The sequence below is a fragment of the Ranitomeya imitator genome, chromosome 2, assembly GCF_032444005.1.
Source record: "Ranitomeya imitator isolate aRanImi1 chromosome 2, aRanImi1.pri, whole genome shotgun sequence".
NCBI classification, from domain to species: Eukaryota; Metazoa; Chordata; class Amphibia; order Anura; family Dendrobatidae; genus Ranitomeya; species Ranitomeya imitator.
The window spans coordinates 215,173,840-215,187,287 of NC_091283.1; positions in this window are offsets into that span (position 1 = coordinate 215,173,840).

Sequence of the window (13,448 nt, forward strand, 5' to 3'; positions counted from 1 at the left end):
AGCGATCCTGAGTTAGATGGGGGTCAAAAGCATCGACCCGAACTGACCGAAAATCAGGGATCAGCCCTAACAATAAACCCTATCTGCCCAAAAAAGTGCCTGATCCATCCTGACGTTGGGCGGATCAGAGCGTTGAACACTAATATTGGTTAGTATGAAAGGGAACCTGTCACCCCGTTTTTTCAGTAGGAGATAAAAATACCGTTAAATAGGGCCTGAGCTGTGCTTTACAATAGGGTATTTTTTGTCCCCTGATTCCCTACCTATGCTGCTGAAATACCTTACAAAAGTGGCCTTTTTCGCCTGTCAATCAGGCTGGTCAGGTCGGATGGGCGTGGTCACAGCGCTGTTTCTCCCCCACATCTTGCTTATGTGCCCGTTGGTGGCGTAGTGCTTCTCGCATGCGCAAGTGCCGAATGCACTGCGCAGCTGTAGAAAAAGAGCGCGCTCGCCGCTATTCAGCGGTTTCTCGGTGGGCGCGGCCATCTTTCTGAGGCCGCGCGTGCGCAGATGGAGTCTCCTACTTCCCGGGGCTTCAGGAAAATGGCCGCGGGATGCCGCGCGTGCGCAGATGGACATCGCGGCAGCCATTTTCCTGAAGCCGAGATTCGACCAACGGGAACATAAGCAAGATGTGGGGGAGAAACAGCGCTGTGACCACGCCCATCCGACCTGACCAGCCTGATTGACAGGCGAAAAAGGCCACTTTTGTAAGGTATTTCGGCAGCATAGGTAGGGAATCAGGGGACAAAAAATACCCTATTGTAAAGCACAGCTCAGGCCCTATTTAACGGTATTTTTATCTCCTACTGAAAAAACGGGGTGACAGGTTCCCTTTAATCATAGTCATGTGACATATCCAAAACTTTGACAGGCTAAAGTGGAGCCTACCTGGCCGTACTTGGCTTGCGGAGTATGAGGAACCCTCTATCCTCCAGAAAAGGGATCATGTTCGCCGCGGTTCCAAATGACAGAATCTCCTCCTCATCCATTGTTGTCCCTTTGGATGCGATGTTGTGAACTCTTTCCCTTGCAGCATCCAGAGCATCTGTCCTCTCCTTGGCGGAATGTTCCTTCATGCACTGTTCCAGGAGATGTCTGTCCAGTCGTTCTGTCACTTTACAGCAGACTGGACAAGTGAGGTACATCCGCTTTGGTCTTCTAAAAACAGTGGTATAAGACTTGTGATGTGCAGTACAACTATTGTCAAAAGGAATCCGACCTACACAATCATAAAGCGCTGAAAAACGTGCAGAGCTGACAAAATAGTACACCTCACACTGCAGTGTAACCCATGCAGAGCTCCATCTGAGTGAGATACTCTGCAGATTGCATCACACAAGGTAATTAACCATAGAAAGACACCCAGGAGTGAATAAGAAAGTTCTATGCATGTTAGCAAATGTAAGCCACACTGGTAGGGAATGCACATACTTGGACACAGCAGCCGGTGGCTCCATGACAGCGGGGAATCTGTATTCACAAAATACACCATGTGAAAAGAAAACCTAGCCTGTAACAATCATATTTCCTTGCAATAAAAACAATCATGTATTTGTGAGGAGCATCCTTTTCCTGGGAACATTACAAGGTTTACGCTCCTTGTGCTGCTTGCTCTGGTAGATGAGATGACCCCTGTGACTGAAAGCAACAAATACATACAGAGCAGATAGGATTCATCTTTGGGGAGCAGTGACTCTGTACCAATAGCAAGGCTCCCCAGGACCCCGCACTGTCCAAATCAGCATATTGCAGACATACACTAGTAGCCATTGTACTCACTCATCCTGATGAGAATAAGGAGCATGTAGTACTATTATGTATAAACAATGTCTTTATTGGTACAAATACTAAAAACAGAGATCAATAATACATTACGGTATAGGCATTCCTAATCAGACACAGAGGGGGAGCTACCACCCCTTCGCCCCCCTATATACAGTCATGGCCAAAAGTATTAACACCCCTGCAATTCTGTCAGGTAATACTCAGTTTCTTCCTGAAAATGACTGTAAACACAAATTATTTGGTATTATTATCTTCATTTAATTTGTCTTAAATGAAAAAACACAAAAGAGAATGAAGCAAAAAGCAAAACATTGATCATTTCACACAAAACTCCAAAAATGGGCCAGACAAAAGTATTGGCACCCTCAGCCTAATGCTTGGTTGCACAACCTTTAGCCAAAATAACTGCGACCAACCGCTTCCGGTAACCATTAATGAGTTTCTTACAATGCTCTGCTGGATTTTTAGACCATTCTTCTTTGGCAAACTGCTCCAGGTCCCTGATATTTGAAGGGTGCCTTCTCCAAACTGCCATTTTTAGATCTCTCCACAGGTGTTCTATGGGATTCAGGTCTGGACTCATTGCTGGCCACCTTAGAAGTCTCCAGTGCTTTCTCTCAAACCATTTTCTAGTGCTTTTCGAAGTGTATTTTGGGTCATTGTCCAGCTGGAAGACCCATGACCTCTGAGGGAGACCCAGCTTTCTCACACTGGGCCCTACATTATGCTGCAAAATTTGTTGGTAGTCTTCAGACTTCATAATGCCAGGCACACGGTCAAAAAGTCCAGTGCCAGAGGCAGCAAAGCAACCCCAAAATGGAGCGCCCCCAGACACAGGGCCACGAGTTCTCGGTACCGGGCCTCTCGGGTTCGGTTCTGAGGCTGTCACGGTGGCTAGACCCGGTCCGCGACCCTGCTAAGGGGCGTCCAATAAAGGTGGTACAGTTTGTCAGGGATTCGTGACGCCACCTGTGGTGTTCGAATGTCAGGGTGACCGACGCTGCTGTGGGCTCCACTGGGGTGATGGAATGGCAGCTAGATGGTATACCTTCCCACAGGTGAAGTATGTCCCCAGGGCTTCCCAATAAGGTGGATGGTGATGGTGTGAGGTGCAGGCAATAACGAGGACACAGGGTTGCAGTCTCTTTACTGAAGACTTCGGGATCCTCAATCCAGAGCACAGTTAACAGGGCTGTCTGAGACCGGCCGGTCCGATGGCACATCCAGAGTTCCCTTTGCAGGTGGAAATCGTTGCCTACCAATAGCGCCTGTGTCTTGTAGTGCTACCCTGCTGAGCATTCGGTATAGTCCTCACAACTTCTGTTCTAGTTCATTCGTTCTTTCTAGTTCTTTCTCTCTTTCTATTTCATTCCAGATGTTTCTAGTTTCTCGTCCCCCAGGTATGTTATGGCTAGGACGCACCCGTATGACGGGAAGGCTCGGAACTCTTCCGGGACCCTAGAGATGCCCCTCTCCACGCGTTGCCCCCTATGTCTTCATAGGAAATTTAAGGTAGACTGTTATGATCTGGTGGCCTTGGAGCCGCATGGAACTTTCTCTGGAGTTGGTGGAAACTGTACTGACCGCAAATCCTGAACTTAACAACGCGACTAGAAGTAGCCGTGGGATGTGCCTAACAAATCCTAGACACCTCGACACAGCCGGAGGACTAAATACCCCTATAGATGGAAGTAGGAATTCTACCTTGCCTCAGAGCAGAACCCCAAAGAATAGGCAGCCCCCCACAAATATTGACTGTGAGTAGTAGAGGAAAGACACACGCAGGTAGGAAACAGGATTTAGCAAAAGAGGCCACTTCTAGCTAAATAGGAAAGGATAGGACAGAATACTAAGCGGTCAGTATTAAAACCCTTCCAAAAAATATCCACAGCAGATGATACAAAAAATTCCACCATCTAACTAAAGATGTGGAGCATATATCTGCAACTCCTGAGAATCCAACAAGACTGAGAAAACACTGACACAATTTAAGCTGGACAAGAGAAAACAAATGAATAGCACAAAATTATTAAGCACACAGCAAGTGTGCCACAGAAAAAAAACCCAAACACTTATCTTTGCTGAATTGGCAGCAAGGCAGGAGGAACCAGACAAAGATCCAAAACCTCCCTGAACCATGGACAACTGGCAAGGACTAATGAATCCTGCATACCTAAATACCCCAGTCAGAACTGCAATCAGCAGATACACCTGACCATGACTGCAACTCAGGGACAACTGCATTACCACCTACAACCACTGGAGGGAACCCAAAAGCAGAATTCACAACAGTACCCCATCCTTGAGGAGGGGTCACCGAACCCTCACCAGAGCCCCCAGGATGATCAGGACGAGCCAGATAAAAGGCACGAACCAAATCAGCAGCATGGACATCAGAGGCAAAAACCCAAGAATTATCCTCCTGGCCATAACCCTTCCATTTGACAAGGTACTGAAGCCTCCGCCTCGAAAAAAGAGAATCCAAAATCTTCTCAACCACATACTCCAAATCTCCATCAACCAACACAGCGGCCAGAGGATCAACAGAGGAAACAACGGGCACCACATATTTCCGCAATAAAGATCTATGGAAGACATTATGGATAGCAAAAGAGGCCGGAAGCGCCAATCGAAAAGACACCGGATTAATAATCTCAGAAATCCTATAAGGACCAATAAACCGAGGCTTAAACTTAGGGGAAGAAACATGACGGGAAGACAACCAGACCAGATCCCCAACCCGAAGCCGGGAACCAACACACCGACGACGGTTAGCAAAACGTTGAGCCTCCTCCTGAGACAACACCAAATTGTCCACCACATGAGCCCAAATCTGCTGCAACCTGTCAACCACAGACTCCACACCAGGACAGTCAGAAGGCTCAACCTGCCCAGAAGAAAAACGAGGATGAAAACCAAAATTACAAAAGAAAGGCAAAACTAAAGTAGCCGAACTAGCCCGATTCTTAAGGGCAAACTCGGCCAATGGCAAGAAGGCCACCCAATCATCCTGATCAGCAGACACAAAGCATCTCAAATAAGTCTCCAAAGTCTGATTAGTTCGCTCGGTCTGGCCATTTGTCTGAGGATGAAATGCAGAAGAAAAAGACAAATCAATGCCCAGCCTAGCACAAAAGGCCCGCCAAAACCTAGAAACAAACTGGGAACCTCTGTTGGACACAATATTCTCCGGAATACCATGCAAACGAACCACATGCTGAAAAAACAATGGAACCAAATCTGAAGAGGAAGGCAATTTAGGCAAAGGCACCAAATGAACCATCTTAGAGAACCGGTCACAAACAACCAGATAACAGACATCTTCTGGGAAACAGGAAGATCAGAAATAAAATCCATAGAAATATGCGTCCAGGGCCTCTCAGGGACTGGCAATGGCAAAAGCAACCCACTAGCACGGGAACAACAAGGCTTGGCCCGCGCACAAGTCCCACAGGACTGCACAAAAGAACACACATCACGTGACAAAGAAGGCCACCAAAAGGACCTACCAACCAAATCTCTGGTACCAAACATACCAGGATGACCAGCCAACACAGAACAGTGAACCTCAGAAATCACTCTACTAGTCCATCTGTCAGGAACAAACAGTTTCCCCACTGGACAGCGGTCAGGTCTGTCAGCCTGAAATTCCTGAAGAACCCGTCGTAAATCAGGGGAAATGGCAGAAAGGACCACCCCTTCTTTCAGGATGCCGACCGGTTCCAGGACCTCAGGAGAATCAGGCAAAAAACTCCTAGAGAGGGCATCAGCCTTAATATTCTTAGAACCCGGAAGATACGAAACCACGAAATCAAAACGGGAAAAAAACAAGGACCATCGAGCCTGTCTAGGATTCAGCCGTTTGGCAGACTCGAGGTAAATCAGATTCTTATGATCGGTCAAGACCACTATACGGTGCTTAGCTCCCTCAAGCTAATGTCGCCACTCCTCAAACGCCCACTTCATAGCCAACAACTCCCGATTACCGACATCATAATTGCGTTCAGCAGGCGAAAACTTACGGGAAAAGAAGGCACACGGTTTCATCAAGAAACCAACAGAATCCCTCTGAGACAAAACGGCCCCTGCCCCAATCTCAGAAGCGTCAATCTCAACCTGAAACGGAAGCGAAACATCCGGTTGGCGCAACACCGGAGCAGAAGTAAATCGGCGTTTAAGCTCCTGAAAGGCAGAGACAGCCGCAGAGGACCAATTCACCACATCAGCGCCTTTCTTCGTCAAATCGGTCAAGGGTTTAACCACGCTAGAGAAGTTAGCAATGAAACGGCGATAAAAATTTGCAAAACCCAAAAATTTCTGAAGGCTCTTCACGGATGTGGGTTGAATCCAATCATGAATGGCCTGAACCTTAACCGGATCCATCTCTATAGATGAGGGAGAAAAAATGAAGCCCAAAAAAGAAACCTTCTGCACCCCAAAGAGACACTTAGACCCCTTCACAAACAAAGCATTGTCACGAAGGATCTGAAATACCATCCTGACCTGTTCCACATGAGACTCCCAATCATCAGAAAAAATCAAAATATCGTCCAAATATACAATCAAGAATTTATCAAGATAAGTCCGGAAGATATCATGAATGAAGGAATGAAAAACAGATGGAGCATTAGTGAGCCCGAATGGCATCACAAGATATTCAAAATGACCTTCGGGCGTATTAAACGCAGTTTTCCATTCATCACCCTGCTTAATACGAACAAGATTATATGCCCCCCGAAGGTCAATCTTAGTAAACCAACTAGCCCCCTTAATCCTAGCAAACAAATCAGAAAGCAAAGGTAAAGGGTATTGAAACTTGACCATGATCTTATTCAAGAGGCGATAATCAATACAGGGTCTCAAGGAGCCATCCTTCTTAGCAACAAAAAAAAATTCCACTCCTAACGGTGAAGAAGAAGGCCGAATATGCCCTTTCGCCAAAGACTCCTTAATATAATTCCGCATGGCGGTATGTTCAGGCACAGACAGGTTGAAAAGTCGGCCCTTAGGAAACATACAGCCTGGAATCAAGTCAATAGCACAATCACAGTCCCTGTGCGGTGGAAGGAAACTGGACTTGGGCTCATCGAATACATCCTGAAAATCAGACAAAAACTTAGGAATTTCAGAAGAGGAAGAAGAGGAGATTGACATCAAAGGAACATCATTATGAATCCCCTGACAACCCCAACTAGCCACAGACATAGACTTCCAGTCCAACACAGGATTATGTACCTGCAACCACGGAAAACCCAGCACGATAGCATCATGCAAATTATGCAACACCAGAAATCGACAATCTTCCTGATGGGCTGGCGCCATGCGCATGGTCATCTGTGTCCAAAACTGGGGCTTATTTTTAGCCAAAGGTGTAGCATCAATGCCCCTTAAAGGAATAGGGTTCTGCAAAGGCTGCAAGGGATAACCACAACGCCTGGCAAACTCAAGGTCCATTAAGTTCAAGGCGGCGCCTGAATCCACAAACGCCATGACAGAAAATGATGACAATGAGCAGATCAAGGACACAGATAACAGAAATTTAGGTTGTACAGCACTGATGGTAAATGAACTGGTGATCCTCTTTGTCCGCTTAGGGCAGACAGAAATGACATGAGAAGCGTCGCCACAATAATAACACAACCTATTCTGACATCTGAAACCTTGTCGTTCCGTTCTAGACAGAATCTTATCACACTGCATTGTGTTGTGAATTCTGCTTTTGGGCTCCCTCAGGTGGTTGTAGATGGTAATGCAGTTGTCCCTGGGCTGCAGTCTTGGACAGGTGTATCTGCTAATTGCAATTCTGACTGGGCTATTTAGCTTTGCAGGACTCATTAGTCCATGCCAGTAGTCAATGTTTCTTTGGAAGTGTTGGATCTCTGCCTGGCCTCTCCTGCTTAGCTGCCAATTCAGCAAAGATAAGTGTTTGTTTCTTTTTCTGAAGCACACATGCTGTGTGCGTATTTTCAGTGCTGATCTTTTGTTTCTATTTGTCCAAGCTTAGACTGTGTCAGTTGTTTTTCTCAGTCTGGTTGGATTCTCTGGAGTTGCAGATATACTCTCCACATCTTTAGTTAGATGGTGGAGTTTTGTATTTTCTGCTGCGGATATTTTTGTAGTATTTTTTATGCTGACCGCTTAGTATCCTGTCCTGTCCTTTTCTATTTAACTAGAAGTGGCCTCCTTTGCTAAGCCTGTTTTCTGCCTACGTGTGTCTTTTCCTCTTCTACTCACAGTCATTATTTGTGGAGGGCTGCCTATCCTTTGGGGGTCTATTCTGAGGCAAGATAGTTTTCCTATTTCCATCTTTAGGGGTATATAGTCCTCTGGCTGTGTCGAGGTGTCTAGGTTTTGTTAGGCACACCCCACGGCTACTTCTAGTTGCATTGATAAGATCAGGGTTTGCGGTCAGTATAGTTACCACCTACTCCAGTGAAGGTTTTCATGCTGCTCCAAGGCCACCTAATCATAACAGTACTACTGGCCAACAATAATAATAATAATCTTTATTTTTATATAGCACTAACATATTCCGCAGCGCTTTACAGTTTGCACACATTATCATCACTGTCCCCGATGGGGCTCACAATCTAAATTCCCTATCAGTATGTCTTTGGAATGTGGGAGGAAACCGGAGTGCCCGGAGGAAACCCACGCAAACACGGAGAGAACATACAAACTCTTTGCAGATGTTGTCCTTGGTGGGGTTCGAACCCAGGACTCCAGCGCTGCAAGGCTGCAGTGCTAACCACTGCGCCACCGTGCCGCCCTAACAATGAGTTAAATGCATCTCAGAAGAAGGGAGGAAAGGTCTTGAGCCATTTTTTTTTCTTCAGTCTGTTTTGTCTTCTCCCTCTTTATTTCTGGGTGGCTGAGGAGCCTTGTGCTAGCATGAATGTTCAGGAATTAGCTTCTCGTGTAGACCAGCTTGCTGCTAGGGTACAGGGTATTTCTGATTATATTGTTCAGACTCCTGCTTTAGAACCGAAGATTCCTACTCCTGATTTTTTTTTGGTGACAGGTCCAAATTTTTGAGTATTAAAAACAACTGTAAACTGTTTTTTGCATTGAAACCTCGATCCTCCGGTGATTCCATTCAGCAGGTTAAAATCATCATCTCCCTGCTGCGTGGTGATCCACAGGATTGGGCATTTTCCCTGGAATCTGGGGGAACTGGTCGGTATTCTGAAAGAAGGGGTGGTCCTTTCTGCCATATCTCCTGATTTATGACGGGTTCTTCAGGAATTTCAGGCTGACAAACCTGACCGTTGTCCTGTGGGGAAACTGTTTGTTCCTGACAGATGGACTAGTAGAGTGATTTCTGAGGTTCACTGTTCCGTGTTGGCTGTTCATCCTGGCATTTTTGGTACCAGAGATTTGGTTGGTAGGTCCTTTTGGTGGCCTTCTTTGTCACGTGATGTGCGTTCTTTTGTGCAGTCCTGTGGGACTTGTGCCCGGGCCAAGCCTTGTTGCTCCCGTGCTAGTGGGTTGCTTTTGCCATTACCGGTCCCTGAGAGGCCCTGGACGCATATTTCTATGGATTTTATTTCCGATCTTCCTGTTTCCCAGAGGATGTCGGTTATCTGGGTTGTTTGTGACCGATTCTCTAAGATGGTTCATTTGGTGCCTTTGCCTAAATTGCCTTCTTCTGATTTGGTTCCATTGTTTTTTCAGCATGTGGTCCGTTTGCATGGTATTCCGGAGAATATTGTGTCCGACAGAGGTTCCCAGTTTGTTTCTAGGTTTTGGCGGGCCTTTTGTGCCAAGCTGGGCATTGATTTGTCTTTTTCTTCTGCATTTCATCCTCAGACAAACGGCCAGACCAAGCGAACTAATCAGACTTTGTAGACTTATTTGAGATGCTTTGTGTCTGCTGATCAGGATGATTGGGTGGCTTTTTTGCCATTGGCCGAGTTTGTCCTTAATAATCGGGCTAGTTCGGCTACTTTGGTTTTGCCTTTCTTTTGTAATTTTGGTTTTCATCCTCGTTTTTCTTCTGGGCAGGTTGAGCCTTCTCACTGTCCTGGTGTAGATTCTGTGGTTGACAGGTTGCAACAGATTTGGGCTCATGTGGTGGACAATTTGGTGTTGTCTCAGGAGGAGGCTCAACGTTTTGCTAACCGTCGTCGGTGTGTTGGTTCCCGGCTTCGGGTTGGGGATCTGGTTTGGTTGTCTTCCCATCATGTTCCTATGAAGGTTTCTTCTCTTAAGTTTAAGCCTTGGTTTATTGGTCCTTATAGGATTTCTGAGATTATTAATCCGGTGTCTTTTCGATTGGCGCTTCCGGCCTCTTTTGCTATCCATAATGTCTTCCATAGATCTTTATTGCGGAAATATGTGGAGCCTGTTGTTCCCTCTGTTGATCCTCCGGCCCCTGTGTTGGTTGATGGGGAGTTGGAATATGTTGTTGAGAAGATTTTGGATTCCCTTTTTTTCAGAGCGGAAGCTTCAGTACCTTGTCAAATGGAAGGGTTATGGCCAGGAGGATAATTCTTGGGTTTTTGCCTCTGATGTCCATGCCGCTGATTTGGTTCGTACCTTTCATCTGGCTCATTCTGATCGGCCTCTGGTGAGGGTTCGGTGACCCCTCCTCAAGGGGGGGGGGGGGTACTGTTGTGAATTCTGCTTTTGGGCTCCCTCCGGTGGTTGTAGATGGTAATGCAGTTGTCCCTGGGCTGCAGTCTTGGACAGGTATATCTGCTAATTGCAATTCTGACTGGGCTATTTAGCTTTGCAGTACTCATTAGTCCATGCCAGTAGTCAATGTTTCTTTGGAAGTGTTGGATGTCTGCCTGGCCTCTCCTGCTTAGCTGCCAATTCAGCAAAGATAAGTGTTTGTTTCTTTTTCTGAAGCACACATGCTGTGTGCTTATTTTCAGTGCTGATCTTTTGTTTCTATTTGTCCAAGCTTAGACTGTGTCAGTTGTTTTTCTCAGTCTGGTTGGATTCTCTGGAGTTGCAGATACACTCTCCACATCTTTAGTTAGGTGGTGGAGTTTTGTATTTTCTGCTGTGGATATTTTTGTAGTATTTTTTATGCTGACCGCTTAGTATCCTGTCCTGTCCTTTTCTATTTAGCTAGAAGTGGCCTCCTTTGCTAAGCCTGTTTTTTGCCTGCGTGTGTCTTTTCCTCTCCTACTCACAGTCATTATTTGTGGGGGGCTGCCTATCCTTTGGGGGTCTACTCTGAGGCAAGATAGTTTTCCTATTTCCATCTTTAGGGGTATTTAGTCCTCTGGCTGTGTTGAGGTGTCTAGGTTTTGTTAGGCACACCCCACGGATACTTCTAGTTGCGTTGATAAGATCAGGGTTTGCGGTCAGTATAGTTACCACCTACTCCAGTGAAGGTTTTCATGCTGCTCCAAGACCACCTAATCATAACAGCATTGACTCAGGAATTTGCTCTGAGGACAACGCCACAGCGCGCACAGTTCTGCGCTCCCACAAGCGCCGATCAATCTGAATAGCCAGAGACATAGAATCACACAGACCGAAAGGCGTGGGAAACCCCACCATAACATCTTTAACGGATTCAGAAAGACCCTTTCTGAAAATTGCCGCCAAAGCATTATCATTCCATTCAGTCAACACAGACCATTTTCTAAATTTCTGACAATACAATTCTGCCGCCTCTTGACCCTGATACAGGGCCAACAAGGTCTTCTCCGCTTGATCCACAGAATTAGGTTCATCATATAATCATATAATAATCCTAAAGCCTGAAAAAAGGAGTCTACATTAAGCAAAGCCGGATTCCCAGATTCCAGGGAAAATGCCCAATCCTGTGGATCGCCACGCAGCAGGGAGATGACGATTTTAACCTGCTGAATGGAATCACCGGAGGATCGAGGTCTCAGAGCAAAAAACAGTTTACAGTTGTTTTTAAAACTCACAAATTTGGACCTGTCACCAAAATACAAATCAGGAGTAGGAATCTTCGGCTCTAAAACAGGAGTCTGAACAATATAATCAGAAATACCCTGTACCCTAGCAGCAAGCTGGTCCACACGAGAAGCTGATTCCTGAACATCCATGCTAGCACAAGACTCTTCAGCCACCCAGAGAAAAAGGGGGGAGAGAAGACAAAGCAGAGTGCAGAAAAAAAAATGGCTAAACATCTTTCTTCCCTTCTTCTGAGATGCATTTATCTAATTATTGGCCAGTTGTACTGTTATGATCTGGTGGCCTTGGAGCCGCATGGAACTTTCTCTGGAGTTGGTGGAAACTGTACTGACCGCAAATCCTGAACTTAACACCGCAACTAGAAGTAGCCATGGGGTATGCCTAACAAATCCTAGACACCTCGACACAGCCGGAGGACTAAATACCCCTATAGATGGAAGTAGGAATTCTACCTTGCCTCAGAGCAGAACCCCAAAGGATAGGCAGCCCCACACAAATATTGACTGTGAGTAGTAGAGGAAAGACACACGCAGGCCGGAAATAGAGTTTAGCAAAAGAGGCCACTTCTAGCTAAAGAGGAAGGGATAGGACAGAATACTAAGCGGTCAGTATTAAAACCCTTCCAAAAAATATCCACAGCAGATGATACAAAAAATTCCACCATCTAACTAAAGATGTGGAGCGTATATCTGCAACTCCTGAGACAAGACTGAGAAAACACTGACACAATTTAAGCTGGGCAAGAGAAAACAAATGAATAGCACAAAATTATTAAGCACACAGCAAGTGTGCCACAGAAAAAACAACAACAAACACTTACCGTATTTTTCGGATTATAAGACACACCGGACTATAAGGCGCACCCAGGTTTTAGAGGTGGAAAATAGGGAAAAAAAATATTTGAAGCTAAAAAATGTGGTAAAATATTTAATAACATAAATGACATACTATTATATGTGGTGTTATTATATATAATAGTATGTTATTATGTTGGAAGCTGCGGGACCAGTGTGGTGTCTGTAAAGTATTGTATGAAGATGCTGGAGGGTGAGTATAAGAATGGGGGCAAAGGGCTTATATTTAAAGCACCACTCCAGCACTGCAAAATAACACTGGAGTGCTGCTTTAAAATCCCATGGGAGAACTATAACTCCCAGCATGTCCTGCAGATCCTATGACATGCTGGGAGATATAGTTCACCAAAGGAGTGGCAGAGTGCTTTATTGTGTTTTGTAAAGACTAACCTCTTAAATGTGGCAGCGAGCCACACTATGGTGAGGTTAAAGCTGGAGCATCCCATTACTGTACCCAGAGCAGTCCCTCGTTTCCTTTCCACAGCACAGGTTATGAGGAAGCTGCAGATTCTAGTGGAGACTGGAGAGCCTGAAGGACCTGTGATGATGTCAAGAAGAGGGAGGGCTCTGAGCTGCCATGTGATGCTCCAGCCCGCCCACTCCTGACATCATCACAGGTCCTCCTGCACAGAACTCAGCGTCCAGCCCAGGCATGGCAGGCAGGTATGCAGCCATCTCCTCTCTCCCTTGGCCCCTGCTGCTGCCTCCTCTCCCCCAGACACACAGACCTGCCCAGCTGCTGCAGGAATCAGCGCTGGAGAAGCCATGTGTGTCCCTGCTTAAGCATTTGCTGCTCCCGGCTCACCGCTCAGCTGATAGGTGGGCGGGGAGCCGCTAATGAATATTCACTGCACTTAATCATCGGGAGCACATGGTTTCTCCAGGCTGATTCTGGGCAGCGGG